Source organism: Ambystoma mexicanum, chromosome 2p (assembly GCF_040938575.1).
Source record: "Ambystoma mexicanum isolate Mex_15411 chromosome 2p, UKY_AmexF1_1, whole genome shotgun sequence".
NCBI lineage: Eukaryota > Metazoa > Chordata > Amphibia > Caudata > Ambystomatidae > Ambystoma > Ambystoma mexicanum.
In genome coordinates this window covers 651,985,850-652,003,921 of record NC_090923.1, presented here as the reverse complement: position 1 = coordinate 652,003,921, position 18,072 = coordinate 651,985,850, and the positions used below count along the sequence as shown (strand labels likewise).

Here is an 18,072-nt window from a genome sequence, read left to right as displayed (position 1 = left end):
AGGTACTATGTCCTTTGGTGTTCCAACATAAACAGTTTCAAATATTAGAGTTGGTAGTAGTTCAATAGTCGTCCATTTTTATTGTCTCCGTGAGCCAGCAAATCCTGGTTTCTGATGCAGTGTCCCTCATGATAGAGCAACTATCCGTTGGTCTGCAGCTATTTCGTCTTGCCTGCAGCAGTTTCGAAATGTCTTCCTGTCGGCTTATTGTTGTATAATGCTTATCCACCATCTTTCTACAAACTGTGAGGTCAAATCCCAACACGTGCAGCTCCATAGTGCAAGAGCACAGAAGAGCTACTACTGCCAGAGATACACATTCAATGAGTGCCTAATTATAATGTTCACCTACACATGGTTCATATAATTGGAGCTCAAATCCACCAGATTAGGGTTCAATGACCACAAGCACATTAGATTGGTGCAATTCAGGACGGGCTGTCCAGCTCCGGGTGTAATTCGGACAAAATCACCCACCTCCCCACAGGCAATCGTGACTTTTGATTTGCTGTAGCCTTGGTTTGGGTAGAGGGGAAAGCAACTTTTTGTGCAAAATCTGTGTACGTTTTGACTTCTGCATGGGCCCTCACTTGTCAATTTGGTGCGCCAGATTTTGGACACCCGGGTTGGCCACACCCGGGTTCCTGTAAGTCATTGTTAGCTCTAGGGGCCCGACCTTAACTTGCGCGGAAACATTCCCATGTTGGACCCATTCGTCCAATGGGATAGACTTCGTCCCACTGTGCCTGAAAGACCTGGGTGCTTTTGTTGAGCATTCCCATCCGGCAGGGCCGTTCTCGACTTTTCCCATTATTAGTGTGTTGGGGGAGTTGTTCCTTCGGATCCCCTTTAATACCATATTCTTCCTCAAAAAGTGTGGGTACTTTCTTATGCCGTACTCTCCTTCTAGGTGTGTCAGGAGCCTTGTATGTACACTTGGCTGTTTTCCCCTCCCCTTCCTAACAGGCTGAGACCCCCCTCATATGGGGAGGTGATCACAGGAGTTTCTGAGAGGGGAAACTCCTGTATGTTGTTTATCCTGACGAGGGGCTCCAATTGGGGGATAGGAAGAACCAGCCCTGGTTTTGCCAACTGGCCCTGTATAAGGTTGAGCTTGGTCGTAGTGGTCCGTTGATGCGCTACCAGAAATTGATCAGCCAGGCCAGCCTTGCAAGAATGAATTTCATAACCCTTTTTTCCTCAGTCATCTTCCTGCATAGTATAAAGAGGGTATAGAGCATAATCAGTCAACTACTGACTGTGTATCATGGGCATCACTCTTTTCCCCTTTCAAACCTAATTGCCTTATAGAGTAGTATACTCTCATCCTCACTAGATGATTCTGAGCAGTCGGATGTAGAGAGTAATCTTTCTAAGGCCGGACTCGCGCAGAGGTTTGTTTCAATAATGTTCCCAAAATCAGTATTGTTCACCTTTTGGGTGGAGTCCATCCAAATGATTCATTCTCACTGGATCCTTCGACTTACATTGAAAAGTGAATGGTTGTTGTTGATATTTCCAAATCCTGGACTTAAGTTGTCTTGCTGTAGTTGGTCCCCCACCATCTGGAGATCAATAGAGCCTGAGGTCAAAGATCTGGCAGCAACAGCCAAAGGGAGATATGCATAGATTTTGGGCTGAGAAGCCAGTGGCACACTTAGTTTATCCTTTTTAGGTTTGTAGGAGCGCGCAGTGCCAATCAAGTTGGGGCTGCGCACTAGTTTTCCTCCTTTATGTGCACCAGATCTAAGTGTGCATTTCTGCTGATTGTTCAGTTTAATTTCTAGATTTCACTCCGCGTATCTGGTCTACCCAACTCCACAAAAGTGAATTTAAATATTCACACTTACCGCGGAGGGAGTTGAGACCATTTAAAGGGGCTTTGCAGAGCTAAATGCTCGTAAACAAGTTGGCTACCCCTTCCTAGGCAGAGCCAAAGTAACTAGCACTGTCCCAACAGTCAGCACCGAAGCACCAAAAACACTTCCCGCACTTCAAACAGTGAGGGAGACTGTCTTGTACCGGGGCAGGGCAGGGGTCAGGCGGGTTGCAGTCTGCACTCACTGCCTTAATGCTGATCTATTACCCGGGCTCGCCCCTAGGAAGCCTCCACCACTCACGCTTCAACTTCGGCTCGAAGGTTGCTTTGCCAAACTATAAATTAAAGCTACCAGGTGATCATTTCTTGATTCCGTTGCTAGATATCTTTCAAATGGAGACAGAGCTCGGGTTGTCCGTTCCCTTATTGGGACCTGCATCACCCAATGTCGTATTTGGTTATATCTAAACTTTTCCCCCTCATCAAGGCTAAAGTCCTCCTTACATTGGATTAAAGTTTTTATCTCAGGACCTTCAAACATATACCAAATTTTCTGGCAAACCCCTCCCTGCCACTTCTGGACTTCCTTACCTCTTTCCCCTGGAGAAAACTGCGAGTTTCCAAAAATAGGGCTGACGGGGGACGGGAAGGTAGTAATTTGTGCCCTCTTTACTAAGTCATCCCAGGACTCCCCCACCACCTCTATTAACCGACTACAATACATGTTCTTGGGTCTATCTACTTTAAGTTTCCACAATACCTCTGCCAAACTCCCCCCACCACTGCCCTGTCCATGTCCCTCCGTACCTTGCCCCGATCCTCCCTCAACCAATCCCTGATCACCCCACCAGTGAGGCCAGAAAATATACTCAAACGTCCAGTTTCCCCAGTCCCTCTCTGCTCCTAGGCATCGTCGTCATTTGTCCCGCCAATCACGTTTTATTTTTTATTCCACAGAAAACTCTGTGTATTTCTGAAGAGTATGAAAAAACAAAGGGGGGACCTGAATTGGGAGGGCAGTAAAATAATATAATATTTGTGGGAGGGTCATCATTTTTAAGACATTAATTCTACCCATCCATGTAATAGTCAACGGACCCCAAGCCACCAGTTTGGATTTTATACTCTGTAGGAGGGGTGGATAATTGGTGGCTTATAACAAATCTATTGTTTTTGTGAGATACACCCCCAAGTATTTTGGTTCCGTGTCATTTGATTGCGGGATGTTTTTTCGCTGGGTTTTTTAACACGATTTTTTTTTTACGAAAAAACCATCACATTTTTTAAAAATTATTTTTGGGTATTTCCTCCCAACCCCCCATTTTTTAAAATTTGTATTTATTCCCAAACATCCACACCTCATATATAATTTACTAACTCCCCCTAAAAAATTTGATGGGTTTAAAAAAATAAATATTTATGGCAAAAAACCCAGTGAAAAAACATCCCGCGATGAAAGGACGTCCTACCAGTATTTTATGGTTCCCAAACCAATCTGAACCCATCTGTACGGAAGTTCCTCGCGAGTACACTTTCAGTGGCAATGGGAGTCATCAATAATACTTCCGATTTATGAGTATTTTTAGCCCAGCAACTGCACTAAATCTCTGCACTTCCCCTCCCAATGCCGGGGATTGTACTGTTAACAGCTAGCTTTTTGCTAGTTAGTCAAATCTTGCTGTTTTTGCTTTTTGCTAGAAAGTCAAATCTTGCTGTTTTTGCTTTTTGCTAGAAAGTCTCTGTATTTTGCTTGTATGCTGTTGCTTCTCTGCAACTTGCCATCCCAGTGACCACACCTCTCTCTTTTGTCCCACACCTACTTGCCTTAGCCCCCACCAGTTTATTCATCCTCTCCTCGCTTCCACCCCCATGGCACTTTCTGTTTCTCCTATCTTTTCCAACTGTTTCTCAATTGACTATCCTTCCCTTCTCACTGAGTCTGGTAGGAAGAAGTTCAAAAAGGATATCTTGGCCTCTAACCCTGGTCTACCTATAGCTGACACCTACTCCAATACTTCCTCCAAACAGACCCTCACTGACATCCTCTTTGTCGTTCCATAACCAGATCTATGGACTCTTCATATGATCTCTGTGCTCTGTCGTATCTCCTATTCTCACATTAATGTTGGCACACGCTGGGAATTTCTCATGGCTTCCTTCGACGTCTCTAAAGTCATCATTAATGTCTACCTTAATGGCACTGTCGTGGTCCAGGGCCCTCAGGCCAATCTCCTCCCCTTTGATAGGCGCTTCCCTCGCCTCATCAATTTCCTCTCATCTCCTGCTGTCCCCTCCTTCCCCCCTTGGCTACATTGCCATCTCTCTCCTCCTCCTCTGCCCCTCCTAGGGCTCTTTCTCTTCAGCAGGGCGTACCTCTGATCTGTAACCCTCCCTGGAAGGTCTTTAAGGCTGACAACCTTCTTCATATTGCCACTCTGAACTCTCACTCTGCTGTCAAACACTCCTCTGACATCTGCCACCTCCTTGAAGAACTAGACCTTGATGTCCTTGGTCTTACTGAGACATTGTTCACGGCCAGCTCTGTCACAAGCATCGACACTCTCCTCCCTGATGGCTACAAGAACCTCTCCGCACCCAGATCCTCCCGGTCCGGTAAGGGTTAGCCCTGATCTTTCCTGAGTGGATTCCTGCCTCTATCATTCCCACTCAGACCTACCCCTCTATTGAATGCCTTGTCTGTAGGCTCACTCTCTCCTACCCATTCTCTTACTGTGGCTACCATCTACCGGCCTCCTGGTCAAATCACCTAATTTCTCTCTGAGCGGGTAGAGCGCTCCTCCTTCTTCCTGGCCTCTACCACTCAACTCCTCCTCCTCTGTGACCTCAATATCCATTTAGACTCTCCTTGTTCCTCTTCTGTACTCTTCCGTGACCGCTGCGACTCCCTCTGCCTGTCCATCCTCCCCTCTGGCCCGACTCACTCTGCAGGGCACACACTCGATGTCTTCATCTCCTCTGACCTCCCCGTCTCCATCCCTCTGACCACTCCTCTTTCCTGGAGTGATCACTCCCTCCTCTCCTCTCCTCTCTCCCTCTCTTACCCCCAAGCCAAGCCTCAACACTGCCACCTACCTTCTCAGACATCTGGCCCATGAAGCGTGTGTCAGTTGAGGCTTTCGCCGCCACCTCGCCCCTCCACCTCTGACTGTCTCACATCCTGACACAGCCCTGTCTCCGCTCTACTCTTCAATTTCTGATACTCTTGATGCTCTTGCCCCTGTCATGAGGATCCGTTTGAAGTCCAAAGCCAAGGGCAATTCCTGGTATGACTCCGACCTAGCTACACTTAAACGTAAGTGTAGGGCGGCTGAGAGGAAATGGAGGCCTTCTTGTTCATCCTCTGACAAACTGGCCTGTCGCCTGCTCCAAAGGCAATACCAACTCTCTGTCCTCACCAAGAAGAGAGTCCACATTCAAGCTCTTGTCTCTGCGGCATCCAAAAACTCGGCCGAACTCTTTAAAATCTGCCAGGAGCTGGCCAACCCTGCTGCATCTCTACCCCTCCTGTTGCCTCCCAGGCTCTTTGCAATGCCTCTCACTTTATCTCAAAACCCAGGACATCCTGTCCACCATCTCCACCCCTGCCCCTCTTCTCTTCTCTACTCTCCGTCTGTGCTTGCTGACCCTCCTTCAGCCACCCCCGCCCACCCTCTTTCTCGTCATTTCCTCTTTTCTCCCCTGATGAGGTCGCTAGACAAGTCCGATCTATGAAAGTCTCGTCAAAACAGGTTCATCCCTGTTCCTCTAAAACCATCCAGGACCACATTGACACCCTTGATCGGGCCCTTGCTGATTTTTGCCCCACTCCTTTGCCTCAGGATCCTTCCCCTCCCCTCTGAAGCACTCCCTTGTTCATCCTCTTGTCAAGAAACACATAGCTGATCCTTTTTGTCCAGCTAACTATCGCCCAATTTCCATTACTCCCTTTCTGGGTAAACTCCTGGAAAAGTTGGCCATCTCTCAGTTTAACCTTCATTCCAAATCTGTTGGCTGTCTCCATGACCACCAGTTTGGCTTCAGAGCTGCCAGAAGCACGGAAACTGCTCTCCTAAACATCTGTGAAGATCTGCTCTCCAACCTTGACTCTAACATTCCCTCTGTCCTCATCGATCTCTCTTCTGCCTTCGACACGGTCAACCATACCAGCCTGCTCAACCGTCTCTGTGATAAACTGGGTATCACTGATCAGGCTCTGGCCTGGCTGACCTCTTTCCTTTCTGATCGACCCTCCCAGGTCCAACTTGGGTCCTTCCTATCATCTATCTTCCTTTCTACCTGTGGTGTTCCCCAGGGGTCTAACCTCTCGCCCTGGCTTTTCAACCAATACCTGGCAACTCTTGCCCACTGCATTGCCATTTTCTGCTCAAATTTCCAGTGCAACTCTGACGACACTCAACTCATTTACAGACTGCCCTCAGCCACCTCCTCTCCCTCTCTCATCTCCGATTGCCTAACTGCCATTCAAGATTGGTGTGCCGCCATTGATCTTTGTCTGAATCCCAGCAAGACGGAGATCCTCCTCATCGGCACACCTTCACCATCCTTTCCCGTCACTCTCTGGCCGGCCTCCCTTGGCCCTCCTACCCCCACCTTTGAGGCTAAGAACCTCTGGGTCAACTTTGACTCCACACTTCTCTTCTCCGCCCACATCTCTGATGTCTCTAAAAAGTCAAACTTCCTACTGCACCTCCTCAGAGGTACTCTGCCTTTCCTCTCCTTCCCCCAGAAGCTCATGTCTCCCAAGCTCTGGTTCTCTCTAGGTTGGACTATTGTAACAGCCTCTTTCTAAATCTACCTGCCTCTACTCTCCACCCTCTGCAACTAATCCGGAACAGGACTGCAAGACTCGTCCTTGGCCTCAAGCCCTGGTATCGTATCTCTCCAGCTCTGAAATCTCTGCATTGGCTCCCAGTGGATGCAAGGATTACATTCAAAACCCTCTGCATTGTCCACAAGGCTTTCTGGGGCCTGGGTCCAAAATACCTTTAGCTATCCCTCCGTAAATACCTCCCCTGTCGAGCTCTTCACTCCTCTACCTTTAACTCCCTCAGGGTAAGTCGTTTTTCAAAGAAATGAGCTGGGGGTAGATCTGTCTTCGGCGGGGGCCTCCCTCTGGAACAGCCTCCCTACCACTCTAAAACTTGAGGAGAACCATCTCCGGTTCTGGAAGCACCTCAAGACCTTGCTCTTTGCTTCTGCCTTCGCTCCACCTCTCCCCTGCTGATCTGTTCTCTCTTGGCACCGTGCACCTGGCCATCCTTTGTCCTCTGGGCCCAGGTACCTGCTCACCCTGCCACCCTCCCGCACTGTCTCCGGGCCACCCCTTGCACTGGGGTCTGTATCTGTACCCATACAGTCCCCCCCCTTTTTCTTCCTGCACTTATCAGACCTACCCTGTCTGATGCCTTAAACCCAGCACTTGCCAATTGCTGGCTGCACTACCACTGTTTGTTGCCTTTATTATGTATTTATTTATTATTATATATCTGTTTCCCCTTTGTACTTTTCCCCTCCCCCTCTCCCATGCACTTGCGCGTTCTGAATGTCACTGGGCCTAGTAAGATCGTTGTTTTGTCCTCCCCTGTACCCTCTCCCTTGCCGCACTCTGAAACACTTGTGTACGAACGCAATAGAAATAAAATATCAATATAATCCACATAATTGGCTATTTTATGTGCTCCACCTCCAAACGAGATCCCTTCTACTGCAGTATTTGCTCTAACTGCCTCCAGGAAGGGCTCCAAATGGATCGCGTACAGCAATGGTGAGAGGGAGAAACACTGCTTCATGCCCCTTTGAATATTAATAGGGGCTGAAACCTAGCCATTTATTGCTAAGCGTAACAGAGGGGAATGATAATTAGCTTTAGTTTTAGAAATAAATGGGGTAAACCCATCAGGCCCCGGGGACTTATTAAGAGGAAGGGAAGATATGGCCTGTTGGATTTCCTCCATGGTTATATCTTGCTCCAGTACTTTCCACTCCTCATCTGAAATAGTGGTTAAATTCACATTCTCTAAATATTTCATCTGCTCCTCTTTCGGTGCCCCTTCCGAACTATATAAACGGATGTAAAATCTGCAAAATTCCCGGGAGATATCCTCTGTATCTTCAAGATAGTTTTAGCTTTTTCCTCCCGTCTCAGCATTCTCGCTAAAAGCCTATCGGATTTATTTGCCTTAATATAATACTTCTGTTTAGGGAACAGTAGGGCACGTTCCGCCACTATTGCCTGTATCATTTCCACCTGACCCCTTAATGCCATATATTCTCTCCTTGTTTCCCCACTCACCCCAACTTATTCGGGCCATAACCTGTTTCAACCTCGCCTCAAGATCCTCCTCCACCTTGCTTAATTCGCTTTCCCTTCATGCTTTAATAGCTATTATCCTTCCCCTTATAGTTGCCTTACGGGGTACCTCCATTTCCACATTCCCAGTAGACGCGCCTTCCTTCTTATCCTCAGCATTATCGGGACATGATCTGACAACACTATAGCGCCCACCGTCATGTCCATCACCTGGCCCACGGAAACATTGGATGTCCAGACATAATCTTTTCTAAATGAGGAGCGTTGAACATGGGAGAAGAACGTATAACTCTCTCTGTCCCCTTCTCTCACCCTCCATACATCTACTACCTCCAGGCTCTCCATCTTCCCAACCAATTCCTTGGAAGGCTTTCGCTGTGTTCTTAAACTTTTCCAAATCCGGTTGTTTCCTGGGTCCCATTCGATATAAAAATCGCCTGCAAGTACCACTGGGCTCTTTGAAAAATTCTCTAACTTATACTATGATCTCTGGAGCAAGTGGTCTCGCCCAGTATTAGGAGCATGAACTGTAGTTATTGTGTACCCTTCCCCTCTCCCTTTAACATTTAAAGCTAAATACCTCATGGTGGCGTACCTTTCCATCCCTTGTTCCGTGAGAGTGATGTTATCCCTGAAAGCTACCATTACCCCCACATCCCCCTTTTTGTTCTTATCGCTGGCTTGATAGATTTGTCGGAAACCCCTCAGTTTTACTCTATCTCTATCCCGTAGTTGCACATGAGTCTCTTGTAGAGGGACTGTCAGGCCCCTCTTTCCGAAGGAATCCCTCCAGTTTTTTCCTCTTAAACAGGGAATTTAAACTGTTAATATTCATAGAAATAATCACCAACCCTGTAGAAATTCCCTTTGCCATCTAGCTGGGTTCTGCTCCTACACCTCTTTCACTGGTCATGTTTGGACATCTCCTGCCTCCTCCCATTGGCCTCAACCAGCCTCTAGCCCCCCTCAAATGGCTCCTTCAAGAATTGAGCATGTTCCCAATCCCAGCACACACCAAAGCGGGCATAGCCCTGCCCATTCCAAGAGGTGCCCCCCCCTACCCTTCACCTGGGGCTTGTCAAAATGATTTCAGATTACACCCTCCCCAGTCCTTATCTTTATCCAAACCGCCCCCCTTTTGCCACTGAGTAGTTCTCGACTCACCTCATTCTCTCAAAAGGATACATGCTTTCTTAAATTCGTCACCCTTCAGGCCTTTTCAGCTGGGGTTGGTCCTCCCCTTTTTTTACCACATTTAGATCTGTTGGTAGACCATTGCCAGCTCCGGGGCTTGCTCTGGGCCCCCGTTGACAGCTCTCCTGCACCCTGATCCTCTTCCTCAATGGCCAGTATTCTTGCTCCTTCACATGAGCCAATCCTTCTCTGCTTGCCTTGCCACTCAAAGATTAGCCCAAACGGAAATGTCCATCTATATCTTATATCTTTTTCTCAAAGGACCTTGAGGACCAGGGCCATTTGCCTTCTCTTAATAAGCATGATATTAGCCAAGTCCTGAAACAAGGAGATGTCCGCTACATTATTGGTGATTTGAGTCACTTTCCTTATTGCTAGCAAAATCCGCTCCTTTGCGGAATAATCATGAACCACCACTAGGACATCCCTTGGTCTGGTACCTGATTCTATCCTCCCGGGACCAACCCTGTGCACTCTGTCCAAGCGAATATCTTCTGGATTCTCCGGGTCCAAGATGTCTGCAAAATGTTGCCAACCGCAGCCCTAAAATTTGTATCCAATACCTCCTTTATTTTTTTTATTTGGTTAGTTGTTAGAAACAACTTTTCAAATGTTTACAACCAGCAATAAAAAGAAAAACAATACAACATTTATACAAGACATCATACCAATTGTGCAATTTTTCTCTTTAACAAAAGGAATAGAAGGAAAATCACAACAGCCACAATTTTAACATACCTCCTTTATACGAAAGTTTGATCTTCTGGACCTATTTTCTAGAACCTCTAATTGTGTGTTGTGGTTGCCAGCTGTTCCAGGAGCTTTTCCGATTTCCAAGAGTAATCTGCTAGGTCTTGTATGGCCCTCTCATTGGTGTCGACTCTCTCCTCCATTTTATTAACATCCCTCTTTATATCCTGCAAGGCTTTTGCCAAATCCTCCCTCATCTTATCCATCTGCAGCTGAAACGTATCTGCAATTTTGTCCCCAAAATCGTTGAAGTACTGTTTCAAAACTTCTGTGGTTAGACTGATCCAGTCCCTCTTGCTGCCGAGTATCTCCCTTCTCAGCTTGTCCTGAGTTGCCTTCTGCCGCTTCTGCAGAGCCCAGATCCTGGCCCCACATCTTCTGCAAACTGGTGTCCTGAGTTTTCTTAGAGGCTTTAGCAGGTGGCATTGAGTCTTTACCCCTCGTTTTGAACATTGCGCTCTTTTCAGGCGACCGCGCACCTCAGTGATAAAGCTATCCTGTATAGCAGTGCCTTGGTCCCCAAGGGAGGGTTACCAGCAGTTTCTTGCAGTGTCCCTTAAGCAGGATGTATGGAAGAGCTCAGTAGCTTTGTGGGCCAGAGAAAGTATTGCGATGTTGCTAATGGTCCTTTTTCGTGGTCTTCAAACCCTTCCCAGTAGCTTTATACAGTAGCGTTTATGGGGATTACAACAGGAGGCTAGCGCTACTTCCCACAATATCCTGCGCTCATATACATATTATAATGCAGGGCTTAAATGTGCGATTGTTGCCCTCGACTTATATAAGTAACCGGCAGGTGCCTCCAATGCTTATGTATGTCCCCCTTCTCATTGGCCGATCTGAGCCTCTGATGCAAGGATCGCTGTGAGGGCATGCCATATGTCCTTGCCTCCCTCAGCACGGCGACTCCTCTTGGGCCACCGCCACACAATCAGATCGGGATCTGAGCCACTCCTTCTGCCGTACATACTGGGTGTAGCGCAAGTCTTCGTCAATGATCCACAGCATCAGCGGGACCCATCTCCCCTCTCGGCTGCTCAGTCCACCTACTGACGATATCATCTCCGCATTCCTCCTAACCCTGCTCTGCACGTAAGTAAAACGTCTTGTACTCCTCAGTGCAGCCACAGCTTGGGCTCCTGTTTTGAGGGCGGCCAGTCCGCTCTGGCGCCCGCACTTACTTTAAACGGGTAGCGCTCTTACTAGGGTGGCACCCTCTGGGAATTACAATCATAGTCCAGGAGAAGCCGCTGTAAATGCTCTCCCCGAGTGCAATCGGGTAGAGCTGAGTAAGCCACCACCTGCTCTGAGAGTCCTTCTGCTTGTTGCTTCGCCTAGGGAGGGTGAAACCTCCCTTGAAGTGCTTCTATTTGAGCCTGGGGGTCGGTAGAGCATCCGCTCACGGTACTCTACTGATGGTGGCCTGTATTCATACTGTAACAGGTTAAAAGATCTACATGAATGTAAGGGTTAGGTGCATTATCTGAATGAAGGTGAATGATAGGTGTTTAAAAGAAATGCAGATTGGGAGATCACGCTTACATAGACATTCCATAAATATCTTCAATTTAGGCCAAGTAGATATTTATGAGCCTGTATAGATTAATAAACCAGCTAGCTGCGTTGTACCTTGTGGCTCCAGGTTTGACGCCCAACATATCCCAGCTATCTTTGCTGTTCCGGATCCGGAGAATACTATCTGCTTGTTCTTTAGTGAAACCAATAATGGCAGATACCGGCCGCTTCCCACCATTCTCACATAAATCAATAATGGCTGAATAAAACATCTGGAACATCTCATTAACCCCTTCTCCAGTATGTGCAGAGGTTTCAAAGGAAAGTAACGCCCTGCTTTCTGCTCAGAGCCATCCTTCGCTTTCATCCAAACCACAATGCTTGGAATTGTCAATCTTGTTTGCACAAAGAGAAAAGACTATATTCTCCATGTTAGCTTGTGGTCCAAGCTCTTGTTTCATCTCAGTCAGCAGGTTTCCAGAGAGTCGAACGCCTCCTTCTGTCCAACATCATACACAAGAATGTCACCCTGTGTGTCCTTATAAAACTCTTTCCGGACCTCGTAGAAATAGGGGAGTTCTGCCATATAAAAAAAATTAATTCGGTCTCTCATACATACTTTGGTGTCTCCATAGTCTATGCCAATTGTTGCCAGATATTTCGGAACAAATCTCTTCTCACAGCTTCATGATGCAGCTCTTGCCCACCTCCGCGTTGCCCATACTTCTCACTTTGATTCGCATGGGCTTCTTGATCTCCTCCTGTTTTTGTAAGTTTGTGTCCATGGTAACTATGTAAGACTAAATGCTTTTTAATGTATACTCTTAGACTTGGCTGCTGTTACAAGAACTCTGTTATCTTGATTATAAAACGCATTCCATTGCAGCTGTATCGCCTACCCGATCGGTGGCACTGAATTAGTTATCACTTATCACCTAACCTGCCTGCATACATTGGGCATTACAGTATTTGAGCGTCCTATCGGAGAGCGCTGGCAGGCGAAGCCGGCACTCCCCCAAGGCACTCACTAAGGCTCCTGACCTGAGCCTGACCAGAGCCCAGGCCCCAAATTTCTGATCAAGTGCACCGTTGCCCATGCTATGCCAAACGCTGCACTTACGACGCCTTCGATGTCCCCCGTGCCCGATGCAACCCGTCACTATGAACTGTGAGTACTATGGAAAATTCACAACACTCAAACTACTTGCGACCCTACTTCATTCAAACCTGATAGGACATCTCGAAACTCTCTGTAGTGTCCAACAGCACACCCATGATGCAGCAGCCCCTGAGTGACTGCTAGATACGTGTATCTTCACTTCCCCCTACTCCTACACCCTAGCCTCTCTGTAGGCCAGCTGTATCACAATGCCACAAAAGGCAGAAAGTACTTCCGTCCTCTTTAGGTACTACCCATCCATATAGACTAGCCATATGCACTTCCTCATCTCTAGTTGTTGCCCCACTGCACTTTAGCCCAATAAATAGGTGTTGCCCCATTGCATATATAGCCAAAAGTGTATTGCCCCATTGCATTTCAGCCATAATAATGTATTTTCAAATCTAGTTGTTGCCTCACTGCATTTTAGCCAAGAGTGTATTGCCAACTCTAGTTGTTGCCCCATTGCATTTCAGCCATAATAATGTATTTTCAAATCTAGTTGTTGCCTCACTGCATTTTAGCCTAATAATGTACTCTCAAATGCAGGTACTGCCCCACTGCATTTTATTCTAAAAGTGTATTGGACTTGCATTGTGCAACCTTGTGGCCAGACCATGCTCACCTGGTTCACTCTCAGCATGTTCCCCTTTTGTGTCCTGCAGGATAATTTTACCCTGTAGCGGCAATGGCTTCAAAGCCTTCAAGGACGGCCTAGCCAACCTCGGATGTCCTAGATAAGAAACCAAAGGCCCTTAATAAGCCTGATCCCCAGCCCCTAAAAGGAGCCTTACTCAATGTGAGATCCCTGGCGGCACACCCTACAGAAGTTGCCGACACCATTTTAACTAATGATCTCGGCTTCCTCGCCTTAACGGAAACTTGGTTACATGAGGCGGCATGACCATATCTATCAATAACCATCCCTGTCAACTATTCCATCCTCAGAGCTGATAGACCAGAGCTGATAGACCTAATGGTAGGGGAGGTGGCATAGCGTTCATCTCAAATTACTACTTGGTTGCAGATTAGTCTCCTCCTTAAATCGTGTGAGCTACTCAGTCAAGTTACAAACCTCTCCCACAAGTACGATCACACTTCACTTCATATATAGACCCCCAGGCCCATCTGGAGTCTTTGAAGAAGATATCACATCGCTCACTGCCGAAAATTCCAAGCCCCTAGCACAAACTATTATCTTCGGCGACTTCAATCTTGGTTACAACGACGCTAACGACGCCCCAGCTACATCACTGGCAAATGCTCTTACCGATCACGGCTTCGCTCAACTCAGCACCTAACCCACTCACCAGAAAGGCAGAATTATCAACTGGGTAGCAACTCTCAACTGCAACACCACCTGCAAGGACCCCCAACCTCTCACATGGTCGGATCATTACCTTATCCCTCTCAAAATCAACATCAATCATGTAGCTCCTAAAAAGTGCCCAATGGCACCAGCCTGCCCGACTAGAAACAAACGTAACATTACTGCCGAAGCCCTATTACCTCTGGTCCTACCCGCCCTAAATGCACTACCGGCTAATGCTGAACTAAACCTACTGGTTGACATCTTCAACAACTCCATGGTCAATGCTATTGATACCATTGCCCCTTTGAAACTACGCAAAAGTAAACCAACAGCCCACTTGAACTCGTGGTACACCCCCGAACTTAAACTACTCAGGAAACAGAAAGCCAAATTAGAACTCATATGGAAAACTAACCCATCAGCGGAAAATAAATCCAATCTTAGGAATACATCCGCCCTATATAAAAGGGAGATAATTTGCACCAAAAAAGACGCCTATAACGTTGGGATAGATCAGGCAGGCTCCTCCACCAAAGAACTTTTCAAAATACTAAAGGAGGTAGAAAATCCCAATCCACCTTTAGACTCCTGCACGAAAGACAAACTTTGGTGCACCAGCATCCAGAATTCCCTTAACATCAAAATCACAGGACTCCAAACCAAAATTGAGGACTAAGGTCAACAGCTCTTCAGCAGCCAGTCTACCAGCCCAAGTTCATCTACACCTACCGATGCTAATGTAGGCTTTACTTTAAAAAAAGTCACAACATCAGAAGTCCAAAAAATCATCTCCTCCTTAAAACCCTCTAATTGCAAAGGGGACAGCTGTCCTGCCCAGATAATAAAAGACACAGCCAGAGACCTTTCCCCTTTATCACTAAACTTATCAACCTTTCCTTTGCTAATAACTCAGTACCCAGCAACTGTCACGTCCTTAACCCCAGACCATGGGACTCGGGCACCTTGGCCCCACCACAGTACTTTAACAAGGCCAGAAAGGCCCACTTCAGCCTGTCGCGGGTGCCTTGGACTCAATTCTAGCTCCGTTGGCATCAGGCTCACTTGGCAAGTATGGGCTCCAATGGACAATGGGAGAACATGGCTGCCCCCACAAGGATCATCGGGGAACTGCAACAAGCAGCCTAGCATCCAGGGCGGGGTCCGCCCCAAAGGCACCTGCGATACCTGCCGGGTATTTAAACCACGCCCGACCTGAGGCACGCGCTTCGCATTATTCTGCTCTTGCAGCGTGACGTTCACTGGGTCCTGTTCAGCATCCTGTCCTGCACGGGCGAGATAAGTCAAAGAACACAGCCACCCTGTTCAGCTCCTCCATCCAGTCGGAGCCTTCGTGGACTTCTTCATCGTCCTCCTGCTACATCTTAGGAAAAATAGAGGCAAGAATCACACATTAAGTAAGCTTACTTACTTAGCTTTCCTGGAAGGCCTCCGCCATTCCGAACATCTTTCTTGGTGTTTGGTCCCAATCGATCACTGCTTCCAGGAATCCTCTTGCGACCTGCAAGGAACAACAGCACAGGTCAGCCAACTTGCAAGGACGCTTTCAGCGCTGCATCTTGCGCATCCTTACCTTCTCAAACTCTGCCTTCAGCCTCGGCTCGCTCCATCAGCCCCTGCAAAACAAGAGAAGAAGGTTATTGGAGCATCCATCAATACAGACACTACTCTAAGAATTCGAAAGACTTACCTGAAAAGTGGGGTCGCAGCCGGTTTGGACTCCAGGCTCTCGCCAGTGAAGTAACTCGGCGGATCAAGCCAACAACGAAGCGCCCCTGCCCAGCACGGCAGGACGGAGAGCGCAACATTCTGAAAATCAAGGTGAGAGAAGTCCCAAGGGGAAACTGCAAGGGGAACGCAGGGAGGTGGGTCTCTCGAGGGAAGGAGAAGTCGCTAAAATCCACCTCTTGTCTTCTAGAACCGATTCCGGGGAGAACGAACCCTGGGGAAGGTGCAGTGTACCCAGAAGCATCCCAGACCAGTTGAGAGGCGTCCCTGTGGATACAAGGTGAGCGTTACAGCAACCTAAAACAATGCTGGGTTCTCCCTCTCCTAAAAAAACAATCACTCGACCCAGCCAAAACCACTAATTATAGACCCATCACTTCCTGCTAAAAATACTGGACAGAGTCGCTTCCCACCAAATCCAGGAGCATCTAGAATCCAACCAACTTCTAGGTATACGTCAGTCTGGCTTCAGACCTCAACATGGTACAGAAACCGCCCTTGTTGACCTCAAAAGTCAGATTGATGAAATCAAAGACAAAGGCAATGCTGCTATCCTACTCCTTTTGGACCTCTCTGCGGCCTTCGATTTAGCCGATCACGAAATCCTCTGCAGCCCACTTCTCCCCCTCCGCCACCTCCTGGATACAATCCTTCCTGGCGAACAGAACTATGACGGTGTTCTCAACAACAGCAACAGCGGACCCCATCCCAATCACATGCAGAGTCCCACAAGGCTCCTGTGTTTCCCCTACTTTGTTTAAAATATTTACTAAGCCGCTTTTCGACAAACCTGACCGTCTGGGTGTCACCTACACCAACGATGCAAACGACACCCAGATACTCCTCACCATCTCAGGTAACTACAACGCAGACGTCACCCGGATTAATGAAATCTTCTCTATCATTCAGGCATGGATGGCCACCCACGGCCTCTGCCTAAATGATGAGAAGACGGAGCTTCTCCTTGTTGGCTCTCCTAGCGATTTTTCTAAACTCAGTCCTGGCTACAACAACATTATTATCGATGGCAACACCATCCCTATTGTTAAAAGTGTGAAAACCCTAGGCTTTTACCTTGATACCAACACCAACCTTACCAAACAAATCAATATGACCACCTCAGCCACCGCCTGCACTGGCAAGTTGATAAGGGCTTGCAGACCTTTCCTTTCTTCCAATAGCTGCCTCACACTTGCCAGAGCACTAATACAGTCCAGACTGGACTATTGTAACAGTCTATACCTAGGCGTCAACCAATCAATAATCAACAAACTCCGGGTTCTCCAGAACAATGCACTACGTGCAGCACCCAACATCCCAAGACGAGAGCACATTTTCACAACTAGGAAAGCATGTAAATGGCTCTCCATACAACATAAAATGTACCTTAAAACCATCTGCCTTACCTACAAAGCCTTAAACCACCTAGCCCCACCGTATCTCACCAACAAATTCACCATGAAATCCGTACCCAGAATCACCAGGTCATCCAACTCCTTATGGCTGTTAGTGCCCAGATTCACACTAAAAAGAGCAGGTGGCGCTAGCTTCACAGTGCTTGCCTCACATCTTTGGAACTCCTTACCTGTCAACATGAAAACCATTGAGTCCTTCCCGATCTTTAGGAAACATGTTATTGGATGGCTACTGAACAAAGAGTAGCATTTACCTCCTCTTTAAATATCTGTGAACCTCCTACTGCTTAAATATGCATGTACATTATGTAAATTGTTGTACAATGTAAATGTGTACCTCATTCTTTGTAACTGCTTCCTTAAGCACCCTTCTACGTATGGGTCTGGAGCGCTATACAAATAAATAAAACAAACAAACACCTTTCTTATATTTTCTCTGTTCTATTCTAATACTTCTCCTTTACCTGCCTTGTCTCTGCTGCAAGCTGAGAGGCTGTTGCGTAGGGACGAATGATGAATACTGCCTTGAAACAACTTGTATTTCAAGTTGACTGTCTTGTACTAAACCTATGCTAACTGTCCCTAAACTATTCTATTTACTTTTATGGAATGAAAACTTCTATACACCCAACTTTTTCTGTAGTGTTCTTTTTTCCTATATATGGTATTTGCTACATTCAGTTGCTTGAGATTTCCACTGCGATGAAAAAGAGGGCAACACAATTGAGCTTCTTTTTTATTCTGCGCAAACACAGCTATGTCAGTTTTTCTAGCAACCATACTGCGAATTGTCCTTTTTCTGTTTCCATGCGACGCGTCGTTGCTTCTTCC

General features: G+C 47.1%; 1 protein-coding gene and 1 pseudogene across 1 annotated transcript in view; one reads left to right on the top strand and one right to left on the bottom strand.

The window, feature by feature from the left end:
* The window catches only part of LOC138566647 (zinc finger protein 684-like), a 260,085-nt gene that overhangs the window by 197,745 nt on the left and 44,268 nt on the right, over positions 1–18,072 (top strand). The window lies entirely within an intron of this gene.
* Positions 10,130–12,394, bottom strand: LOC138566092 (dnaJ homolog subfamily C member 27-A-like; annotated as a pseudogene).